The sequence below is a fragment of the Tamandua tetradactyla genome, chromosome 12 (genome assembly GCF_023851605.1).
Source record: "Tamandua tetradactyla isolate mTamTet1 chromosome 12, mTamTet1.pri, whole genome shotgun sequence".
Lineage (NCBI taxonomy): Eukaryota > Metazoa > Chordata > Mammalia > Pilosa > Myrmecophagidae > Tamandua > Tamandua tetradactyla.
In genome coordinates, this window is record NC_135338.1 from 29,903,644 (window position 1) to 29,928,501 (window position 24,858).

At 36.9% G+C, this 24,858-nt stretch overlaps 1 protein-coding gene across 13 annotated transcripts in view; it reads left to right on the top strand.

Annotated features, from left to right (window-relative positions):
• The window catches only part of SIPA1L1 (signal induced proliferation associated 1 like 1), a 417,008-nt gene that overhangs the window by 17,869 nt on the left and 374,281 nt on the right, over nt 1-24,858 (top strand). For 7 of the 13 annotated variants that reach the window (XM_077122897.1, XM_077122898.1, XM_077122911.1 and 4 more), the window contains one exon: nt 807-858. The exons of 4 other annotated variants lie outside the window; for them this stretch is intronic. The gene's annotated coding sequence lies outside the window, so the exon portion shown is untranslated. Of the gene's footprint in view, nt 1-806; nt 859-3,184; nt 12,133-24,858 lie in introns of those variants that run through there. 2 more of the 13 variants (XM_077122904.1, XM_077122906.1) reach the window with 1 other exon arrangement.

A 24,858-nucleotide genomic window follows, 5' to 3' on the forward strand; every position in this document is an offset into this window, starting at 1 on the left:
CAGTGCCCAGTTGGTAAGGGTCATAAATATCCTTAGCCTAACTAAGCCACCAAAAGAGCTCTATGATAGGCTCTTGACTGATATTAAAGTATTCATCCTCATGAGATTCCTGTGAAATAGGTTTTATCAGCATTTAACAGATGAAGAAACTGAGTTTTTAAAGCTTAACTAATTGCCTGCTTTGAGGCTCTGATCTGTTTTCAAGTAGTCTTGGGCATGGTTTGCAGAGGAATTACAGCATTACTTTTAGTTTCTCTCACCTCGTTCTGCTGTAAGAAAAATTAGGTGGCTTTTAGGAGGTGAAGCTGAGCAAGTTTCTCAAATTCCTAGAGAAAATTCTTGGATAATGTATTAAATTTTCTCCCTTCAAGGTAATGGCTGTTATTAAATGTTCTCTTCAGCCAACTCTGGCCTTACTGAGTGTAAAAAATAACTTTATGATGGGCTTGCTCCTGCTAGAGAAGTTCATAGGTCAAGGTTGAATATGTTTTTAATTCAAAGAGCTAGATGAGACACAGATATTTATAGTTGTGGTGAAATAAACATATCTTCACAGAGTTTATAATAAGCAAAGAGTTTTTTCTAGTAAGATCACCTTAACTTTATTTCTCAACCAAAGGGAAGACTGGAAATGTGATGCATTTATTTTCTGGGGTAAGATGCTTTCTTTCTTATCTTGCAGTATGGAATTCTGCTGTGAAGTTGTCATCCTGTCTTTGACTTCCACCTATTGCTCTAAAATTATCATGCTGTCGTTAAGTTAGCATCTGCTCTATGTTGAAATAATTTTTTTTTTTAATTTACAGATTTTAAAAAAGAAGTTTCTGGAACTGAAGTTAATTGAAAATACAAAAGCAGGTATAAGATCAATCTTGGTTCCTTCAAGTATGCATCCAGGGAACTCATATGCAGTTGATCAAACAGAATTGAAATCACTGGTAAAAGTTAATTTAGGAAAGATTATGGTGAGAAAGGAGGACATTTTAATACCTTAACTTTTCTATAGAGTTACTGGCTTTGTATGTTTATTATACCCTTCTGTAAACTTCATGTACCAGTAATTTCTCCAAACCAAATATTTGCAACTTCTTTTTCATGTTAAATACATTTTTTGCTTTGGTTTATTAGATGGGATTTTTGGTGGCAAATAACATGGCTGGGATGGTTTTATCTTAAGCTTTCGTTTGCTTTAGTATTTAAAGCTTATTGTATCTTAAGAACAAAGATTTAATTTTAAACAGTATTATTAAACTTTGATGGCTGAACAAGACCATGATGTGCCTTCTAAGTGGGGCAGAGAACCCTGTTGTTATTTAATGAATTCAATTCCTGGCAAACTCATTTATAATAAGAACAAGGACTTTAGGACTATCCACCCTTCTACCTTTTCTGTCCTACGTTTACCATTGAAGCAATCACTAGCCTTCAGTGGTTCACCTGTCTTCATTTTGCAGACTTTTCGTTCTTACCTGCTTAGTTTGTTTCCAAATGACCTTTTAAATAATGTTATATAACTGCAGTAATCTATGTGCATTAAGGATATGCCACATTCACACCTTGGTTTACTCACCATCGGTCAACAAAGTCCGTTTCTAAATACTATCTGGATATTAATCATTCGTTCAGTAAATGCTTACTGAGTTGTGTCGTGTTATGTATCTGCTATGGGTGAGATACTGTGCTGAGTGCTATACATAGAACAGGGTGGAAATAAATGAAGTCCACCCAAATAGCAAAACAGTCAGCCACCATCAGTTACTTATGTTTGGCAGAGACTTGAAAGCCAGCAGACTGGGAATGGTTTTTAGTAGAAAAAAGGGAAGGCTTCAGGTATGCCTTGATTGGAGGCCGTTGGCATGAGGAAACAAGGAAATGTGCTGGGAATACTTGCTACAAGCTGATATCCCACCAGTTGGGAACTTTGACATTTATTTTTATACTTTTGGCCCCAGGAGTGCCAGTTTTTAGAAAATTCAAACCATCCTGGTACCTGGTAACCATTACTCTTTTCTCAGAGTGCTATCAAATCACCTACACGAAAACTCTGCTAGAAATCTTCTATTTTAATTGTAATAAGAGGGCATTCAACGTAATCCTATTTTTCTGCTTTTATAGCAGGGAAAGTGGTTTTCAGAAAGAGAAGGGTAGAATAAGAAAGATAAGAATAAAGAGACAGATAGATTACCAACTTAAAATAGGAAAAAAGAAATTCCCAGCTGAAATGAATTGTTTCTCAGGATACTGAAAACTGCAGTTATTTTTGAGGAATCCCAGTTGGGAAACTTGAGAAATGTGTAGGTGAGTGAAGATACCTGAAATCTCAAGGTGACTCAGTGTTTTCATATTCAAAAGAAAGGAAAGTGGATTAAAATGATCTCATGGGGAAAGGCTTTGTGGATCATGTTAAAGAATTGGGACTTCTATCTTATAGGCATGGAGAAGTCCTGGAAAGATTTTAAATGTCCAGGAAGCGGTATGATCAGATTTACATTTAAAAAGTTTACTAGAAATGTAGAAGATTAAAGTACTGATTTAAGCCTAAGGAAACTTAAAAGAGTGAAGGTAAGGTTACCTGGGCCTGAGCTAAGAGTAGATGCCAGGAGGCGAAGAAAGGGGAAGAGCCCAGGTTTAGGAGAGGCTGTAATAAGTCATACTATGCTAGTCTTTTTTTTTTTAAAATAGATTTGATAGATTATTAGCTAACGGAGTGCTGTCTTTTGATTTCAACAACATGTTTAGTTTAATAAATGCCATCCTTATGACCAAAATGGGAAAAAGTGAACTGAGAATTAGATAGATTTAAGTATACTTAAAAAATAGATTTAATAAATCTATATGAGTTCCGAGCAGTCTTTCCTCCTGTACTGTTGGACTCTGTGTTTGACTTATGTTAACTCTTTTATCTTTGATTGAAATTGTTTTATTTTTGACAAATTTACATGTGAAGTAAGATTAGAAAGGTACTGTCGTAGTTGACAGACTCAAGAACTTAAATGTATATCATCAAAGAGGTGAAATTGGTTCTTGGGATGGTGGAAATCTTACTTTTCTTATATATAATTCATAATGTGCCTATATACATAAACAGATATATATGTATATCCATGGTGTTAAAATTAAAATTCATTGTGTGAGCATTATTGGGGAAAAAATCTAAAGTGTTGGAGGGAGGGTGGTGGGAGGAAAAGGAAGCAATAATGGATAAAGGTTGAGAAACACTGCTTTAAAGTACTCAGTAGTTGAAAAATTGTGACATAAAACTTAAAACAGATGTTGATGGAAATACCTGAAAAATTCTATGTTTAGGACTGGAAACTAATGCCCTAGTTAAAGAATGGGAATATTTCTTGATTTGTGTTTATATAAAGGGAAGAAAGTAAGCTTAAATAGAGTTAAGGTCTTTGTTAATTTTACTTGATCCAGACCTCAGTACGAGTCAGTAGGTTGGATATGACTGAGAAAAAGGTTAATGCAGCTTTAGGCCTCATTTATAAAAGCATGTTCTCAAATGCACAGTGTTCTGTGTTGTACTATAAAATGGTCACAACTGGATCTGGAAATTTGGAAGTTTGAGTATCCAGAGAATGATCAGGAAGACGAGAAGTCTCGAAACCATGTTGGGAAATGTTCAACAAGAATAGCAGCTGTTTTATTGTTTAAGCATATCAAGATGACTGCAAAATGTATAGCTTGAATCCACAAATGTAATTAACCATCATTAAATTGAGCAATGGTGCATAATTAATAAATTAATTAAACCAATATTTATCCAGAGCCTTCTGTCTGCCAAGCATTGTCTAGGCACTAGCAAAATGGACAAAAATGCCTGTGCCTGTGGAACCTAGAGTTTTTTGGGCAGAGATAGACAGTAACCAAGATAAATTTTTAAAATGTATCTAGTATGTGAGGTAATATCTCAGATAAATACTCAGCAGGAAAAATAAGGAGGGAAAGTGGGATGTGAGATATTGGGGGAATGGTTAGAATATTAGATAGACCAGGGAAGCCTCATTGAGAAGGTAATTTTTTAAAATAAACTTTATATTGAAATATAATAAACATATAGAAAAATGCAAAAAAGCACAAACGTACAGCTCAGTGAATTTTCACAAAGTGAATACAGTGGTATAATCCGCACTCAGATTGAGAAGCAGTATTACTAGCCCTTCACATGCTCTGGTTACGTCTCTCAGACAAACCTTTCCCTCGTCATAGGTAATGGCTCTTCCCACCACTAGTGCTAGTTTAGCTTTGTTTTGCTTGTTTGTGAGCTTTGTAGTGATGCAGTCATGCATGATACACTCTATGTCCGGCTTCTTTTGCTCAAATGTTCTTCCACTTGCTGACTTGCTTTTACTTAGCTCTCTTTGTGTTGTCCTATTTAAGAAATCTTTGCTTATCCCAAGATGGAGAAGGTGAGTTTTGAGTAAAGACCTGAAGAGCTGAGTCTGCTTATCATGCACGTTTTGGGGAAGGACTTTTGGGAGAGAAGACCCTGAGGACAGGGGTGCAGAGGGGAGTGAGGAGGAGCAGAGGTGCAGAGGTGAGGTCCAAGAGGCTTTCAGACAGTGACTGTGCAGGGCTTTGGCTTTTCCTCTCACTGGGATGACTGCTGCTCTGAAGAGTTTTAAGCAGAGGATTGATGAGATCCAGCACAGGCTTTTATAGGGTCACTCAACTGTTGTGTTGAGAATATACTGCTGGGGCCAGGGGCTGAAGTCTGGTGACCAGTTAAGGCTGTTGCAGTGATCCAAGGAAGTGGAGATGGTTGGTTGGACCAGGGGAGTGTGGTGGTGTGGTGAGAGGTGGTCAGATTTTTGGATATATTTTGAGAGTAAAGCTGATGGTTTGGAATGGGGTATGAAAGAAAGGAAAGAGTCAAGGATGTCACCAGGTTGTATCTTATTTTTATTTCTTGCCTGAGTTGTCGTTTATAGACATGGTGAAGGTACAAAATATCTGTAGTAGTGGTACCACTTTGTGTATGTATTTTTTTTTTTAATTTAGTTTTCACCTTTTGTAAAAGAAAGGCCATTTTAATACCAAAGGATATTAGGCCATTAGGAAGGATAAAACCTTAGAATAAAGGACAGTCCTTTAAATTGGATGAATTTGGCATCTTGTCATACTCAAGAGCAAGTTCTTTTTTTCTCATTTCTCTGAGGGCTTACATATACAGGTACTGTTTTGCATACCAGCTTTGGGAATCACTCATCTGTAGTATTGTGTGTGTATCTTTAATTTCTATATAGTAATAAATGAGCATCATATCCTTAAAGCTTGTAATAAGATTCATTGTGGTTAGAGTCTAAATATGAGAAACCATAAACTCAAATTAGATAAGGAAATTAAAAAGCTTCAAAGAAGTAGGCCGTGTGTCATTCTAGCCCAGAAATACTTCATTAAAAAAAAAGAGTAAGAGCCAGATGCATCCGAAGGACACATATGGTACACGTGTAATCATAGTAAAGCTGGATACTCATCTTGGTACCTTCATTGCTGATAGGCTCTAGGAGATTATTGTTTCTAAAATTTTGTTTTGAGGTAGCCAAGCTATAAACTCTCTTCAGCAAACTGATTCGCTAAATATAGTTTATGTTTTAACTTTTGAGTATTCGTTTTTCCCCAGCACCATTTTATTTGGTAGCCATTTGCAGAGCATAGTTTTAGTGCTAAAGCTAAGTGCACTATAAAATATTTGATAAAAACATTTCAAGGCAGCAGGAGGGGATGCAGACTAAGGTGAAGCTGCTTTGAGTGCCTTCAGACTCAGGGTTGGTTGGCACTAACTAGTAGTCTGGTCTTTAGTAGTCTGGTCTTGTATCTCCCTTCATGGATACTGGTGCTTTCCATTGGATTTAACACCTACTTTCCATGTGGCAGATTGTTGAAACACCTGAATGAGTATCAGCATCATTAATTGGCTTTAATCATATGTAAGTGATCTTTTATAAAGCATTGCTTTTGAGTGTTAACCTTAGAAACATTTTGTGCAGTTTGATAGTATAGAGTAATTTGATTATTCAAAGATGTCAAAATGTCCTTTATCAAATTTTGTTGCCATTTTAAAGAATAGTAGTATTAACAACTGTATTAGATTGGAAGCTGCCGGAATGTAATATACCAGAAATGGAATGGCTTTTAAAAAGGGGAAATTAATAACTTACAAGTTTACAATTCTAAGCCTATAAAATTGTCCAAACTAAGGTATCCAGGGAAAGATAACGTTAATTCAAGGAAGGCTGATGGGTTAGGAACACCTCGGCTAGCTGGGTAATCATGTGGCTGATCCCTGCTCCTGGGTTCCAATGCCTTCAGCCTCTGTTCCTGTGGGGGTTCCTCACCTTGCTTCTCTGGGGCTGGCTTTCATCTCTTGACTTCTCTTGACTCTCTCCAGGGTCTGGCTTACTTAGCATCTCGTGGTGTCTGCTGGGCTCCAAGCATCTCCTAACATCCGTGTCTTCGTTCTCCAAGTGTTGGCATCTTTGTCAGCTCTGGGCTCTGTTGACTCTGAGGCTTCTGTTGTTTCTGTCACTTCTGAAGTTTTTCTACAGAATGTCCTCTCTTTTAAAAGATTCCAGTAAACTAATCAAGACCCATCTGGAATGGGTGGAGTCACATCTCCATCTAATCAAAAGTCATACCCACAATTGGGTGTGTTACATTTCTGTGGAGAAAATCTAATCAAAAGTTTCTGCCCTGCAATATTTAATTAGGATTAAAAGAAACATCTGCTCCCACAAGATTGGATGAGGATTAAAACATGGCTTTTCTGGGATACATAATACTTTCAAACCAGCACTACAAGTGATTGCTTTTTCTGACTCTGCCAACTGATTTTATAGGACTTAACATCTTGCTACTGAGAAGAGAATTTTAACCGCGCAATCACTGCTTGGTGTTTCCAGCCCGCTTTTGGTGTTAGGTAATAGTGTATTTATTTACTTGATGTGTCTGTGGTTTGAATATGATTATCTTGCCCTGAGGGATGAGAGAAAAATCAGTGAAAAGTTCACTGTTGCTCTGTATTAAGTTGTGTCTTGGCACAGAGTGCTGATCATCTTGGCATTCGTACACAGCATTAGCTCACCTTGTCTCCAGTTTGGGAAAGTTCTGAAAGTGCTACCTGAAGCTGCAGGATTCTCCATAAAGTTGATCTGGTATAGAAAATGGTATTTATTATATCCTGTTCTCAAATATCTCGCCAAGTTACTGTCATCCGATTCTTTGTTGATAGAAAATTAGTTATGCACAACTCATTTTCTTCTGCTTGGATTGCAGAGGTGATGAAATTTATGAGCAAATACATATAAGGACAGGTTTGAAGTGTTGATTGTGGATTTAAGCCCTGGCTTAAAACACAAAACTCTTGGCTTATAGTGGAATGGGTTATGAATTACTTGTTTCATTCAATTGCAGCTCTTATATTTCATGGAAATAGTGAAACTAATATTTGGTACATGTGTTGGTCAGGGTTTTTTAGTTACAGGTACTGAGATTTATTCTAGTTAGTTTAAGCAGAGAGGGATTTATTAAGGGTGATATATGGCTTAGCAAATCATCAGGAGTGCTGAAGATAGAAACTGTAGGCTGAGTTTCTGACGTTTCCAGCACCAACTTACTGTGGAACTGGCCCCCGGAGGAGCTGCTGTCTTTGTCTCGGCCAGGATGCTCCAAATCAGGAAGTTAGAACCATGCTGCTGCCTCCAGGATCACACTGCTTCTGTCCATCAGCCAAGTGGATGCCACATCTCATGCCACCCTGTTTCTTCCCATGGACTCCTGTTTTGAGGGAGCCTCATGTGGGTGTATCTGAGTGAAGAAACCTAATGCTCATGTCTGCCTGGGCTATAGGGTAAGGGAGGCAGGAATCATAATGCCTCCCACCCCTGTTTTATTTATTTGCTGTATTTTAAACAAACCTTAGATTGGTAAGGTACGTTTTACACAGTAGGAAACTATAAAACTGGCGAGAACAGACAAAAAGATTTTGGAGCTCTGAATAACATTCTCATTACAACACCTATTGAAAATAATATAATATGAAGACTACTACAGCTTGTAAGTAACTTAAGGAACTCTGCTGTTGAAAACGTGTGTGTGTGTGTCTATTAATGGAGGGTAAGGGTGTGCATAAAGAATGTGTAAAATCCCAGCAGTTTCATGGTTATGTTTCTCAAGAGTTCTGTATTAATCTAGTAAGAGTATGTTGATAATGAAGCCAAGGCCAAGAGCACAGTATCCTTTTACAGATTCTTTTGTCCTTGCTGAATAATACTGCAAAGCAAGACCTAGTCTTCATTCTTGTCACTGTATTCCTTTGATCTGAAGGAGGGTCGAGACTTGATGTGTGGTTTAGTATAAATTTGTTAATTGTTAGAAGAACAAGTTAAAGCATGTGGTGGGATAGCAGAGTTACAATGCATACCGTTATTATAACTTAATTAATGGCTGGTGGCGTAAAGTTTTTTTTTTTTTTTAACTGAAATAGACTGAGCTCTGGAAGGGAGCGTGGACTCATGTAGTGTAGAACTCTAATTTTAATTAAGGAAACTGAAGCCCAGGAGGTGAAATTATTTGCTCCAGGTTACACAAAGCTGGTATAGACCCCAGGCTTCCTGATGTTTTTCCCCTGAACTCTCTGTAGAAGCTGAGCTTTTCCCACAGCAGGAGAAAGCCTCAGTTCTCCTGGGTTCACCACATTGAGATTTGAGTCTTGATCCTGAGTGGTCAGGATATGGATATATGTGCATATATATTAGCCATATAATTTATTATTTTTACTGCTTGTTGTGTCTTTCCTCCATTAGACTGTAAGCACCATCAAGGCAGAGACTTTTGTCTGTCTTGTTATGTACCCCTGGCATGAAGAATAAACAGTAATTGCTACATAGTAGGTACTCAAATATATGTTGAATGAATGAATTTGAAAAAAGCAGCTACTCTAGAATTTCTGCTAGTAATTTGATGGATTCCCAATCCTAGTGATTATTTTATTCATTAAATCATTGGGGATGGCAAAGTTACCAGTTGGTAAATAAAAGAAGTTATTTTAAGTTGTGAATTATGTTTTATATATAGTATTCTGGAAGCCCCTTGTTTATTTGGCAATAAACAGAGGAACTCAGTTTCAGATGAAAAAACATCATTAGATTATACAGTTACAAAAAAATTATTTAGATATTAAAATCCAGAGTACTAAATGATAAATATACATGCAGAAAAATGTCATATATAGACTTGGATGTAGACTGGTTTTAAACATATTGGTTCAAAAGGTTTTCATTTTCAACCTTGTGACAAAAAAAGCCAGGTTTTAGAGTATTAGGGTACTGAGATGATGAGGGAGGAAGAGGAAGTAAGTTAGGTCTCTGCAGATTTGGAAAAATGGTTTCAGCAGAAGCATCAAAATATGGTGGTACATTTCTGTTAAACTGAAAGCTTTTTGGAAAAGCTAAAACATGAGTAAGTAATGCTTAATGATTATAAAATCTAATACTCTGGGGTGGGGAGTTTATATGGAAACTCTTACTTTCTGCATGAATTTTCTATAAACCTGCAACTGCTTTAATTTAAAAAAGGGGAGGGAAAATCTGTAATGCTCTAAAAATTTCATTTAGCCTAATTGATGATAAGTTAAATTCTAGGGCATAATGTATATTATTTAAAGGTATTGATTTTTAGAATTTAAGATGTGTAAATATGATAGTTAAAATTGTAATGAAATAAGTTAAAGCTAAAGGCTTTTAAACCTGGAAAATATCTTAGATATAAAATATTCTAACATATATAAGCTTGAGTCCAAAACTCACATGACTTACCCAAGATCACACAGCTAATTTATTAATGGCAGAATTAGAACTAATCTTTGTTATGGATTTTCTTGGAGGTGTGTTCACAGGAGAAGCATACAAGCCTCTTTCTGGAGATAACCCAGGGAGCAATTAGGAATTTATTTTGAAATTTATATTTTATCTTAAAAATTTTAAATTTTCATGCACATATTTCATTCTATGCCTATCTTTTATGTGTTCTTCTCTTTTTATGTATATGAGCATAAATATTTATTTCGGAAGTTGAGAAAATGAAAACAGTTTGTCTTAGAAGAGTGTTTCGAAGAGTTTTAAAGAAAACTACACTGAGGGATAGACTTGATTTATTCTAAAGGATCCTTGCTAAAGAATTCTAAAGGATCCTCTAATTAAAAGAAATTAATTATAGTGCAGTGAAAATACCTTACTTAGGAAATATTTTAATCCTCAATTTGAGAAGAAAAGATATTTTTGTCTTAAGTAAGACATCATATCTTTGCATCTTTTTCTAGAGGTCCTGGTGTTTTTGGAAGCAACTATTTTAAAACAAAAGAGATGACTAGTATATGTAATTTTTATATATTTCTTTCCTAAGGATAAAATTTGACCATACTTGCATGGAAAAAAGGTAGCAGGCCTTTCTAACCTTTCCCCCACATGGGGTACAAAATCCCCATTTATCAGAGGGATTTTGTAAAGGTTTTACTTTTTAATATTTTAAAAATTATTTCCTTTGCATCACATGGTTAAATGAGACATTTATCATGTGACTGAGTTATAATTTGATTTTAATATCATCTTAAACGTAATTTTCACAATTGATTAGAGAGCAAGATGTAAAAAATAGTAAACACTGGGCTAGTGGTCAGAACAAAAAATAGTGAGTTTTGACATAACCTTCCCTATAGAATGAGTGGATTACTGTGGAATGGGGTATTGGGGCCCCTTCTAGCTAAAAGTTATGATCTATATTTGCTTATGATTGCTCAGTGCTTCTATACAAATATTTCCGAAAATTCAGATGTACAAATTTGTGTGCGTTTCTCAAGTTTCAGTGTCTCCCACAAAACCATTCCCTTGAAATGAATATCTCTGGACCCAGTGCCTTTCATTGTAGCTTGGGAGATGGGTTTTCCTGCTTACCCAACAGAAGAGTCATTGTGCAAGAACTTGCCAAAACAGTCACTGATCGCCCCTAAAGGGGCCTTCTCTGCTAAGCACAGTGAACTGTATATAGCATTTTGAGAAAAGGTTTTCAGGGACATGAAGTGTTTCCAAATGGAACTTGAAATTTATAGGAACTGGACAACTGCTACCGTGAGCAGTTTGCCATTAAAGTCCTTAAATTTTACTGGCGGTAGCTGTCTGAATTTTTATTGTTTTGTATTTGCAGGTTTTCCGTTGTTCATAGGGTTGATTTAAGGAACAGTAGTGTATTTGGGATTGTTTTACCATGCTAATATGTATCCATGTTTTTCTTATTGAAGACCTGCTATCATGTGTTGTGTTTTCAGTTAAATCTGTATTATACTAGGTGTTTATGTAGAATTACTCTACAGAATTATTGGATTCATATCCCGTTCTGGCAGAGTCATATGTTTAAAATTTCAAATATGGTATCTGTTAGCAAGCACGTTTTGGCAAATGAGTGCCATGTGGGTGGATAAGAGGTACAGTTATTAAGGTCCTAGGGTAGGCAGGCTCTCCTTCACCTTTACGTGGCTACTGGAGCTTAACACCCAGGAGAAATTAGTTTAATGATTCTAGATCCAAAGTCAGAGACAATTTTGAAATTATTGAATTATTTTGTGATTTAGCTCTCATTTTTCACATCTCCTAGATTTGAGGGTTTAAGAGACTTGGCAGCTTGTAGTTCAGATAGAATAAGCCAGAGGTGCCCTGATAAAGACCTACTTTGAGGCTAAAGAAAACCTTTATTCCTCTTTCATGTTACTAAGGTTTGGTGGTATCAGAGCAGATGGAAGGCTAGTGTTTGAGCTTAAGTTGTGTGAAAACTTCATCAGCCAATTGGCTGACTCTTAATGGTAAGGCAGGAAGAACCACCCACGTTTTCCATTTTGGATTTGAGTCACAGAAAACAGGCTTCCTGCAGAAACCATTTGGCTTTAATAAGTGCATGGAAATTTTATCTCTGATCAAATTGATGTTTTTTCTTCATTGAGCGTGTATTTCAAATTAATTATTTCCCCCTTTTCAATCTGTAGGTGAAATTTCAATTTTGAATCACCTGTAGTACTTACTGTAACTAATTTCCAAGAGTTTTATAAAAGTGGTAGAAACCAAAGGACTATTTTTTCAGGTAAGGCTCTAATTTTACTCTGTTTTAATAATACATGGATACTTTGACAGAAGTCTGGAGGTTTTTTTGCTTTCTTACATGAATGGAAGTGTAGGTGAGTTTTTAAAAGGTGGCAAATCAAATTCTTCAGACAGGTTTTTACCTGCTTGGGATTAACTAAGGTATCAGTGGTGTTGGCTACTTAAAACAATTAGAGAAGCAATATGTGATGGCAGTTAAGACACGCACACGCACGTATACATATGTATTCATTTAAAGTTAGTGTCATACTGCTTTTAAGTTTATTTATTCTAATTCCTACCACCTTCACCCCATGATTGATCTGTTTATCTGTCTGTCATCTATTTAAATTCGTCTTCTGTGGAATACCAAGGCACTATAGTATTCTGGATATGATATTATTGAAAAAGATCTATTGTTGAAATAATTTGGAATTTGCGTGGTTAGTGTTTAGGAATGAATTTTCCCCAGGATGAAGTGGAACTTTGCTGAGAAAAAACCCAGTGCAAATCAAAACAAACAAACCAAAAAATAATATTAGACACAAAAATCATGCTGAATTGGAATTGTCATAATTTTCCAGAAATAAGTGAAGTCTGTTTAAGAGAAGTATTATCATACCAGCTTTTTAAACCTGTACCTAATTTTTCTAATTGATCTTGAGATACTGAGTCACTTCTAAATTAGTTCATCTACTTTTTTAGAATGGCTGCTTTTCAAATTTAAAATGTTAAAGTCAGTTTTTAATTATTGGCATCGTTTGAAGAGGTATAGTGGCAACTGAGTGAAATAATTAAAAAATAATCATTGTAGGATAACTCTTGTGACAGATTTGCTTTTCTAACTATATTATTAGTTAACTGAAATTAATTCACAGCAAAAAAGTCAGCCCAGTGAAGAGAGCTTGGGATTTATAATAGGCTGCAGATAACATAAGTACATACTTTCTCTGCAGTCCATCCTAGACTCAGGCTTAATGATTCTTTTGCATTAGCCTTTTTTTTTTTTTTTTTTTTTTTTTTTTTTTTTTTTAAAGAGGGAGGAAGGGAAGGAAAGAAGGATGGAAGGAAGGGAGGAAGAAAGGGAAACATCTTTAAACATTTTCTTGTTTTATTGTATTTTGTTTTGTTTTGTTACATGGGCTGGGGCCGGGAATCGAACCGAGGTCCTCCGGCATAGCAGGCAAGCACTTTGCCCGCTGAGCCACCGCGGCCCGCCTGCATTAGCCTTTTAACTAGTTTCCCTGTTTCACTTGCTTTCTAAAGTTCAAACCTATTAATCCCTGCTTTACCTACAGCAGTGGATCTCAAATTGTTTGTTCTCGAGGACCCCTTCATACTGTTAAAAATTATTGAGGAGAACTTTTTTCTGCATGGGTTATAGCCATCATTATTTACTATATTAAAGATTAAAATGGAGAAAAAATTAAAATTTAAGAATATGCAGGTATATTAGTTGTAGAGTGATGGCGTCGTCTGGCATGGCCCTTGGAAAATACTGCATTTGTGAAAGAATGAGAGAGAAAAAGGTAAAAGACATTTTAAAAGTTAGATTTATTGAGATATAATTTACATATAGTGAAATTCACCCTTCTCAGTGTGTCTTCAAAGGGTTTAAAAAACACATGGTTGTGTAATCACCACTACAATGGAGATAAAGCACATTTCCAGCATTCCAAAATGTTCCCTACCTCCAACCCCAGCACCCTTGATCTATTCTCTGTTCCTATAGTTTTGCCTTTTCTAGAATGTCATATAAATGGAATTATACAGTTCTTTACTTATATTTGTATATTTTTCTCTTTAAATACCATTAATACTTTAACATATGCAGAAATAGTCCATACCCTGGAGTATCCATTTTATAGGAAGCATTTATAATAAAAGCAAATACTTATTGAATTTAGTAATAAAGATTGTATTTTGAAGTGAAAAGACCACTCAACAAGAAGTTGATCTTAAATTCCATTTACCAACTAAGAGGATGACTTTGAAATATTAATCCCATTACTTCCTGTGTAAAATAGTATTGACTAAATAGTTGACTTGGAACTTAATCAGCCATCATTCTGAGTAATATTATTGTGAATAAGAAATCCTTGGGGGGACATTTGGCAGTGGTCTTTCTAATGAATTGTGAAATAGAATTCTAGTATTGTTTCCACTTACCTTGGTTAATAAAGAGAACATTCCGGGAGGGATTGTGTATTCACAACAAATGAAAAATTAAAATGGTATGTTTCTTTGATGAAAGTAATATAAAGTAGCCTCACAAATTTTTAGACACATTGAAATGAATGTTCTTATAATTTTTTTTTATTAACTTTTTTTATTGTATAACATATATACAAAGCAAAGAAATCAATAGTTTTCAAAGCACTCTTCAACAAGTGGTTACGGGACAGATATCAGAGTTTGGCATGCAAGCCTCTGGTATTTATCCTTCTAGCTACTCCAGAATATAGGAGGCTAGAGGGCTTGAATATTTTTTTATCATTGCAATTGACTGTTTTTCCTTCTTTTTTTGTGAAAAAGAACATAAATTCGAAAAAGCTACAAATTTCAAAGCACAGCACCGCAATTAGTTGCAGAACATATTTCAGACTTTGGCATGGGTTACAATTTCACAAGTTTAGGTTTTCACTTCTAGCTGCTCTAAAATATTGGAGACTTAAAGAGATATCAGTTTAATGATTCAGCATTCGTATTCATTTTTTTAAGTCCTATCATTTGTATATAATTCCACCATCACCTTTGGTCTTTCCATACCTTTCTTTAGGGTTATTTGGGCTATTGCAATTTTAAATTTTTGATGTTGGAAGGGTCTGTCACTAATATGGGATAGGAAGAAGGAACTATCTGATTTTTCTGGAGAGGCTGGGCTAGGTTTCAGGATTTATCTGGACCAAGGATCCATCTGGAAGTTGTAGGTTTCTGGAAAGTTACTCTAGTGCATGGAACCCTTGTGGAATCTTATATATTGCCTTAGGTGTTCTTTAGGATTGACTGGAATGGTCCTAGTTGGGGGTTGGCTGGTTATGATAGGTAGCAATGTCTAACTGAAGCTTGTGTAAGAGCAGCCTCTAGAATAGACTCTCGACTCTGTTTGAACTCTCTCTGCCACTGATACTTTATTAATTACACTTCTTTTCCCCTTTTTGGTCAGGATAGAATTGTTGATGCCATGGTGCCAGGTCTGGATTCATTCCTGGGAGTCATCTCCCATGTTGCCAGGAAACTTTCAACCCTGGATGTCATGTACCATGTAGCGGGAAGGGCAGTGCTTTCAGCAGAGTTTGACTTAGGGAGACTGAGGCCACATCTGAGCAACAACAGAGGTCCTTCAGAAGTAACTCTTTGGCCTACGTATAGGTAGTCTAAGCTTCTCTGCTACCTGCGTAAGCTTCACAAGAGTAGGCCTCATGATTGACCATGGCCTATTGATCTGGGTATCCCTAAAGTTTGACACAGTGTCAGGGGATTCCCTGATGGTAAGATTTAATAGTTCCATAGTCTTTCTCCCCTCCCTCAGGGGACTTTGCCAATACGTTTTGATTATCTGCTTAATATACTCTAGGATGTTTCCAGGCATTACAGTGATCTATACAGGATCAAAGGACCTCTTTCTTATTCTGTACTTCCTGTGTTTCAGTTGTTCAAATCAACTGCATAGATAGGTGGGATTAGATTATGCACCACAGAGAATTTGAGTTCCAGATCAAATAAACCTTTCTTCCATTGGTTTCAAAGAGTATGTGCGGTTCTAAAATATAGACAATGTCTTCTGTATCCCTATGCTCTGAATTACTTTAACCCCAACCTGTTTGGCCTTGTTCTTATCTCTAAATATCAGGTTATTTATGTAAAACAGCCTCTCAAAATCCAGAAATATTAATCACCACTCCAGACTTAATGTGTCTACTATAAAAGCTTACAATCTAGGTTCCTGTTTTCTTAGAAGCATTTTCTAAAGGTGACCATACCATTGTTGTTCTTTTTTTTCTGGCTTACTTTGTCTGACCAAATGTCCACATGTTTTTCACATCATTGCATTCCTCAAGACTTTGTTCCTTTTTGTAGTAGCACAACCTTCGTTCATAAGTATACATCATCGTTCACCAGTCTACTTCTCAGTCAGTACCTTGTTCAGCCACCTGCATTCATTGGGAATCATGTGAAAGGCCCAAAGTCCACAGTCCATCAGTATTCTCAATTTTAGATAATTTCATTGTTCCCAAGAGAAAGAAAACCAATAACCACCCTCACCAAATAGAAATCTAAACTCCTCTTAACTCTTGTCCTTCACCCCATTATTTACCTCTCCTGTTGCTGTGGTAGTGCTGATGGTTTCCTTTTGAACATAGCTCATAGCGTGCAGTAGCAGTTTTCTCCCTGTACCCTGAATTTAAACAGTATTTATACAAGAATCACGTCTTTGAAGTAATTCTTGCGAGAACTAATTCACATTTCTAGGGTGATACAGTGGGATATGTAGGTCTATACAACCTCTTTCAATGTTGTTCATCTTCAATATGGTAATATTACTTCTAGACCCACTAGAAAATCACCTTTGCTCCTATCTATTTCCTTACATTGGAGTTTAACCTCATTAGCTAACGGTTTACCCATCTCTAGCTTCTGTGTATCTTAAAGTCTCCTGTCTTCTGTATTATAAGTCTCTGATTATACCTTTATGCTGGTCATAAAAGTGTACTCCTACAGTTTCTATCCTTTTGTGTCTGCTTACTTCATTCGTCATTATGTCCTCAAGGCTCGTCCATCTTTTCATGGGCTTCAGGATGTCATTTTGTCTTACTGGTGCATAATATTCCATTATATGTATATACCACATTTTGTTGATCCACTCGTCTGTCAGTGGGCTTTTGGTTTGTTACCATCTTTTGATGATTGTGAATAATGCTACTATGAACATTGGTGTGCAAATGTCTGTTTGTGTCGTTGCTTTCAGCTCTTCTAGGTATATACCAAGTAGTGCTATTGCCGGGTCATAAGGCAACTTGATATTTAGTTTCCTAAGGAACCGCCAAACAGTCTTCCATAGTAGCTGCACCATTATACATTCCCACCAGCAGTGCCTAAATGCCCCAGTTTCTCCACATCTTCTCTAACATTTATATTTTCCTGTTTGTTTAATAGCAACCATTCTTATAGGTAGGTGCGAGGTGGTATCGTTGTAGTCTTGATCTATGTTTCTCTTATAGCCAATGAAAATGAGCATCTCTTCATATGCTTTTGAGCCGTCTGTATTTGCACTTCAGAAAAATGCCTATTCATAGCTTTAGCCCATTTTATAATTGGGTTGTTTGTTCTTTTGTTGTTCAGTTGTATGATTTCTTTGTATATACAAAAAATCAAAACTTTGTCTGATACGTGATTTCCAAGTATTTTCTCCCATTGAGTTGGCTGCCTCTTCACCTTTTTGATAAAGTCTTTTGAGGTGTAGAAACGTTTTGAGGAGTTCTCATTTATCTGTTTTTTCTTTTGTCGCTTGTGCTTTGGGTATGAAGTTTAGGAAGCTACCTCTTATTACTAGGTCTTGAAGATGTTTCCCTACATTTTCTTCTAGAAGCTTTATGGTGCTAGTTTTTATATTTAGGTGTTTGATCCACTTTGAGTTAATTTTTGTGTAGGATGTAAGATAGAAGTCTTTATTCCTTCTCTTGGCTGTTGATATCCAGTTCTTCCATGCCCAATTACTGCAAAGATTATTTTGTTCCAGCTCAGAGGATTTGGGGGCCTTGTCAAAAACCAGTTGACCATGGATTTGTTGGTCTGTTTCTGCACTTCGATTTGATTCCATTGGTCAGTGCTGTGTCTTTGTGCCAGTACTATGCTGTTTTGACTACTGTGGCATTATAATATGTTTTAAAGTTAGGGAATGTTAATCCTCTCACTTTGTTCTTCTGTTTTTAGAATTTTATTTTAGCTGTTCGGGGTCTCTTTCCTTTCCAGATTAATTTGGTAGTTAGCTTTTCAAGATCTTCAAAGTAGTGGCTGGAAATTTGATTTGTACTGTGTTAAATCTGTAGATCAGTTTGGGGAGAATTGACATCTTAACTATAGTTAGCCTTCCTATTCACGAGCAGGGAATGTCTTTCCACCTACATAGATCTCCTTTGATTTCTTTTAGCAATGTTACATAGTTTTAAGTCCTTTACGTCCCCAGTTAACTCCTAAGTATTTGATTCTTTTAGTTGCTATTTTGAATGGAATTTTTTTCTTGATTGACTCCTCAGCTAGGTCATTGCTTGTGAATAGAAATGTTACTGATTTTTGCACATTAATTTCATATCCTGTCTCCTTGCTGAATTTGTTAATTATCTCAAGTAACTTTGCTGTAGATTTCTCAGGGTCTTCAAAGTGTAGTATCATATCATCTGCAATTAATGGGAGTTTTACTTCTTCAATTCCGATTTGGATGTCTTTTATTTCTTTGTCCTTCCTGATTGCTGTAGCTAGAACTTGTAGGACAATGTTGAATAATAGCGGTGACAGTGGGTATCCTTCTCTTGTACCTTATCTTAGGGGGAAAGCTCTCCATCAAGTACGATGTTGGCTATCATTTTTTCATACATTCCCTTCATCATATTGTGGTAGTTACCTTTGATTCCTATCTTTTGGAGGGTTTCTATCAGAAAAGGATGCTGAATTTTGTCGAATGCTTTTTCAGTATCACTCGAGATGATCGTATAATTTTTCCCTTTTGATTTTTTAATGTGCTGTATTACATCAATTGATTTTCTTGGGTTGAACCATCCTTGAATTACTGGTGTAAACTCCATTTGGTCATGGTGTATAATTATTTTAATGTGCTTTTGGATTCCATTTGCTAATATTTTATTGAGAATTTTTGCATCTGTGTTCATTAGATATAGGGAGATTGGCCTGTAGTTTTCATTTCTTATAGCATCTTTTTTTTTTAATTTAAAAATTAGTTAAAAAATAAAGAAACAAAATAAAACAACATTCATAATCAGTAATTCACAATATCGTCACTTAGTTGCATATTCATCATTTCTTAGAACATTTGCATTAATTCAGAAAAAGAAATAAAAAAGACAATAGAAAAAGAAATAAAACGAACACAGGAAAGAAAAAAAAAAAAAGATTATGCCTACCATACCCCTTACCCCTTGCTTTCATTGATCACTAGCGTTTCAAATTAAATTTATTTTAGCATTTGTTCCCCCATTATTTATTTTTATTCCATATGTTCTACTCCTTTGTTGACAAGGTAGATAAAAGGAGCATCAGACACAAGGTTTTCACAATCACACAGTCACTTTGTGACAGCTGTATCATTATTCAGTCATCCTCAAGAAACATGGCTACTGGAACACAGCTCTGCATTTTCAGGCAGTTCCCTCCAGCCTCTCCATTACATCTTGAATAGCAAGATAATATCTACTATCATCTTGTTATTCTTATCGCATCTTTACCCTGTTTTCGTATTAAAATGATATTAGCTTCTTAAAATCAGTTAGGTAGAGTTCCTTTTTCCTCAATTTTTTGGAAAAGTTTGAGCAGGATTGGTGTTAGTTCTTTCTGGAATGTTTGATATAATTCCCCTGTGAAGCCATCCGGCCTTGGGCTTTTCTTTGTAGGAAGATTTTTGATGACTGATTCAATCTTTTTACTTGTGATTGGTTTGTTGAGATCTTCTGTTTCTTCCTGAGTCAATATAGCTTGTTTGTGTGTCTCCAGGAATTTTTCCATTTCATCTAAGTTGTCTAGTTTGTTGGTGTATAGTTGTTCGTAGTATCCTTTTATGATTTCTTTTATTTCTTCAGGGTCTGTGCTAATGCACCCCTTCTCATTTCTGATTTTGTTTATTTGCATCCTCTCTTTTTTTTTCTTTTGTCAGTCTTACTAATGGCCCATTAATTTTATTGATTTTCTCAAAGAACCAACTTTTGGTTTTACTGATTATTTCTATTGTTCTTTTGTTCTCCCATTCATTTATCTCTGCTTTAATCTTTGTTATTTCTCTTCTCCTGTTTGCTTTGGAGTTAGTTTGCTGTACTTTCTCAAGTTCCTCCTGGTTTGCTGTTAAGTCCTCAATTTTTTGCTCTTGTTTTTTTTTATATAGGCATTTAGGGCAATACATTTTCCTCTCAACACATCCTTTACTGCATCCCCTAAGTTCTGATAAGTTGCATTCTCATTTTCATTCATCTGCAGATAGCTACTGATTTATCTAGCAATTTCTTCTTTGACCCACTAGTTGTTTAACAGTGTGTTATTTAATCTCCATGTATTTGTGAATGTTCTCGTTCTTTGGTGGTTATTGAGATCCAGCTTCATTCTGTTGTGATTAGAGAAAGTGCTTTGAATAATTTCAATGTTTTAAAATTTATAAAGACCTGTTTTGTGCCCTAGCATATAGTCTGTCCTGGAGAATGTTCCATGAGCATGAGAGAAGAGTATATAACCTGTGCTTTGGGGGTGCAATGATCTATATATGTCTGTTAGGTCTAATTCATTTATCAAATTATTTAATTTCTCTATTTCCTTGATCTTCTGTTTTGTTGTTCTAGCTGTAGAGGAGAGTGGTGTATTGAAGTCTCATGCTAGTATTGTTGAAACATATATCACTGTCAAACAAGTGTCCTTGTTTGTCTCTTATGATGTCTTTACATTTAAAGCCCTTTTTGTCCAATATTAGTATAACTACTCCTGCTTTCCTTTGGTTACAACATGCGTGGAAAATCTTTTTCCATCTATTTGTATCCATGTGTCTAAAATGAGTCTCTTGTCAACAGCATATAGCTGGATTATGTTTCTTAATCCATTCTGCCAATCTGTGTCTTTGAATTGTTAAATTTAGGCCTTTTACATTCAGAGTTATTACTGAACCTGTGTTTCTTGATTCTGCCATCTAAATTTTATTTGTCAGATCTATATATTCTTTTCCCTCTTTCTCTTTTGTAGTCTTTAAATTACCCTTAGTGGTACTCTTCAATTCTGTGCCATCCTCCAGACCTCCCTCTCCTCTCTCTCTCTTCTTTTTTTTTTTTTTCATCTGGCTGAACTCCTTTTAGTATTTCTTGTAGGGCTTCTTGTTTAACTATTCTTTCAGGACTCCTTTGTCTGTGAAAACTTTAATCTCTCTCTCTATTTTGAAGGACAGTTTGGCTGGGTACAGAGTTCTTGGCTGGAAGTCTTTCTCTTTCAGGATCTTGAATATATCATACCGCTGCCTTCACACCTCCAGGGTGCTAGTTGAGTAGTCTGAACTCAGTCTTATTTCATTTCCCTTGAATGTAGTAGATTGTTTTTCTCTTGCCGCTTTCAGGATTTTCTGCTTGTCTTTAATATTTGACAGACTGATTAGTATGTGCCTTGGGGAAGACCTATTTGGATTCATTCTGTTTGGGGTTCTTTTGGCTTCTTTGTCTTGTATGTTTATGTCCTTTATGAGGGTTGGGGAGTTTTCCCCCGTTATATCCTCAACTACTCTTTCTAGCCTTTTACTCCTCTCTTCTCCTTCTGGGACACCACTTTTGATTCTATATTTATGCACTTTGTTTTGTCTCTCATTTCCCTGAGTTTCCATTCAATTTTTTTCCATCTTTTTTGCCATTTGGTGTTTTGAGTCTTCGAAGTCAATCATCCTGTCCTCTATATCACTCATTCTTTCTTCTGTGTCTTCAAATCTGGTGTTGTTTATTTGATCAACTGTCTTTAATCTCTGTGTTATCTGCTATTTTTCTATTTATTCTTTCAAATTCCTCTTTATGCTCTTCTACTGTCTTCTTGATCTCCTTTATGTCATTTACCATCCCACTTATTTTATTAAGTAGAGTTGTATGAACATCTTTGATTAGTTGTTGCAATATCTGTGTCTCCTCTGGTGTTTTAATTTGGTCATTAGGCAGGGCTGAATCTATCTTCATTGTGTTATATTTAGTGATCTTCTGTAGTGTTGTGGCATGTTAATATCTTGATTGATTTACTTTGGGAGTTGATTTCCTTCAGGAGTTTAAGGCCTTGTGTTTGCAGGATGGTTGTACAGCAGAGAGCATGGCATGGGGTGGGGCACTCAGTATGGTGATTTGTTTTAGAGCAGGTATGGATGCAGGTTGGGGATGTTACACTGGTGCTTGTGAACGTGGGCACCCAGTGGCCAGGGAGGATCTAACTGTGCAAGTGCACTGTGTGCTGGTTTGAAAGGATGTATGTCCCCTAGAAAAGCCATGTTTTAATCCTAATCCCATTTTGTAAAGGTAGTCATTTCTTCTAATCCCTATTCAGCATTGTATGTTTGAAACTGTAATTAGCTCATCTCCCTGGAGATGTGGTTTAATCAAGAGTGGTTGTTAAACTGGGTTAGGCGGAGGTGTTTCTCCACCTATTTGAGTGGGTCTTGGTTGGTTTTCTTGAATCCTATAAAAGAGGAAACATTTTAGAGAGAGATTCTGAGAGAGCAGAATGACATAGCCATGAGAAGCAGAGAGTCTACCAGCCAGCGACCTTTGGAGATGAAGAAGGAAAACCCCTCCCTGGGAGCTTCATGAAACAGGAAGCCAGGAGAGAAAGCTAGCAGATGACGCTGTGTTTGCCACTTGCTTTTCCAGGTGAGAGAGAAATCCCGACTATATTTGCCATGTGCCTTCTCAGATGAGATAGAAACCCTGAACTTCATTGGCCTCCTTAAACCAAGGTATCTTTCCCTGGATGCCTTAGATTGAACATTTCTATAGACTTGTTTTAATTGGGACATTTTCTTGGCCTTAGAACTGTAAACTAGCAATTTATCAAGTTACCCTTTTTAAAAGCCATTCCGTTTCTGATATATTGCATTCTGGCAGCCAGCAAACTAAAACAGGGCATAAGCCTGGTATGTGTTGGTCTAAGGCATGGGGCCCTTTGTGTGCATGCGTAGAGCTGTGGCAGTAGTTCAGCATTATGCCTTCGTGAATTGGGGGCAAATGTGACAGGTCAGCCGTTTCACAGAGCTAGACAGTGTGGCTGAGGACAGTGCACATGTGTGATTCTAGGATTGCTGTAAAGTGCAGTTTCCAGAGGTGAATGACATGACTAGGGGCCAGTGGGCATATCTGGGCCTGGGAGTGCTGTAAATGGATGCGCAGAGTTCAGGTGGTGCCGAGTGAGGCTGTGCCACACTATGGGCGGGGTGCGGGTCAGGGGGATCCTAGGTATGGAGGTTAGTGCCTTTTTGCGCTGGCAACAGCCTGCAGGGAATGGGGACAAGGCAGTGCTTGGGAGGGGTGCAGGAGAGGTAGGTTGGGCTGCACTTGGGGTGGGGTGTGGGGCAGGTATGTGCACTGGGGGCTGGTGGGGTGGGGGTGCCTGGAGCACAGGGAATGGGAGCGGATGACAGGGTTAGTGTGCATGAGGTGTGGGGTGAGTCACCGGTCATGGGGCTGCGCTGGTGAGGGTAGCGCACCCAAGGAACGCGGCCTGGCTTACTTCCTAGTCCCGGGCTCCCTTCTGTGTAGTCGTGCAGGCTCCGCGGCTCCTTGCCTCTGCCCCATGCTCCAGCTTTCTGCCTCTCAGTTCCTTGACCTCTGCACACAGGGCTGCTGCATGTGGTGCAGAAAGCTCTCCCAGGTCAGCCGCACTCCTGAATCACCACCTCTATCTCCCTCCTGTCCCTTCTCTAACTTTTCCGTGAATAGGGCTAAGCTCGAGCTAGTCTATTCGGCCATCTTCCCGGAAGTATAATACTTTTATTATGAGTATAATTGAATGTTTTAAGGAGCTAAGGGTAGTTATTTTTCAGTAATCATTATAAATGGAGATTTAGCAGGGGTATTGATGTCACATAGATTCTTTGTATATTTTTGTGCTACAGTTAAGTTGGATGATAAAATAAAACTGAGTGCTAAGTGGTATAGTTCGGAGCCAGCGAGATGATCATTGTCAGCTACTTGGTCTCTTTAATACCTCTCTCCTTTTAAAAGCCTGATGTATGATGGCACAAGGATTGAAACATATCTATTGGTGGATTCTCAGCCTTAGGGACTGAAATCTTTATTAAGATTTTAGAAAACGCATGCTTAAACTTCAGTTCACACATTAGCATGATGTGTCTCATTTCCAGTTTTTAATTTATAAGCATTTTTTAAGGGAATATTTTTGGCCAATGTTATATTTGATAATTGATATGAGAGAATGAGTGCGTTGGTTCATCGTCCTGTGTGGACTTGTCCCCTAAGAATTTCTCTGGCACCAGGAATTGAGTTTAGGTCACAGGAAGCAATTGGGCGGTTAGTGACTTTTAGTTGCTGTTGATATGTAGTAGATACAAATTGTTAGCTTAGGGCAGTTTATGCTAAACATGGTGTTTTAAAAAATGCTCAGGAGCCATCTTTTTCTCTTATTTCCAGATTAATTTGCTTGGAAGGAAGCACTGAGCAAAATATTGTTCTTTATTGCCAAACTCCACCCTTCAGAGAAGTTCACTTCTTTTCCTAAAATTTTGAATTTATTTTTATTCATGCTCTGTATTAAAATTTTTGGCTTGTAGCATTTAAATACTCATGTGTATTCTGCCCTAGTGACTAAGGATTATTTTATAAGGTCTTCTCCCCGCCAACATATGGACAATCACATTCCTTGTTTGTTTTGTATCTGTATTTCCGCGTAATCCAGACAAGTCCATTCAAGTGGTGGTTGAAGTGAGGTTAAGTTATATTTGTATATATTTGGCAGGATATGGCCGTAAACATTTTTCCTTAAG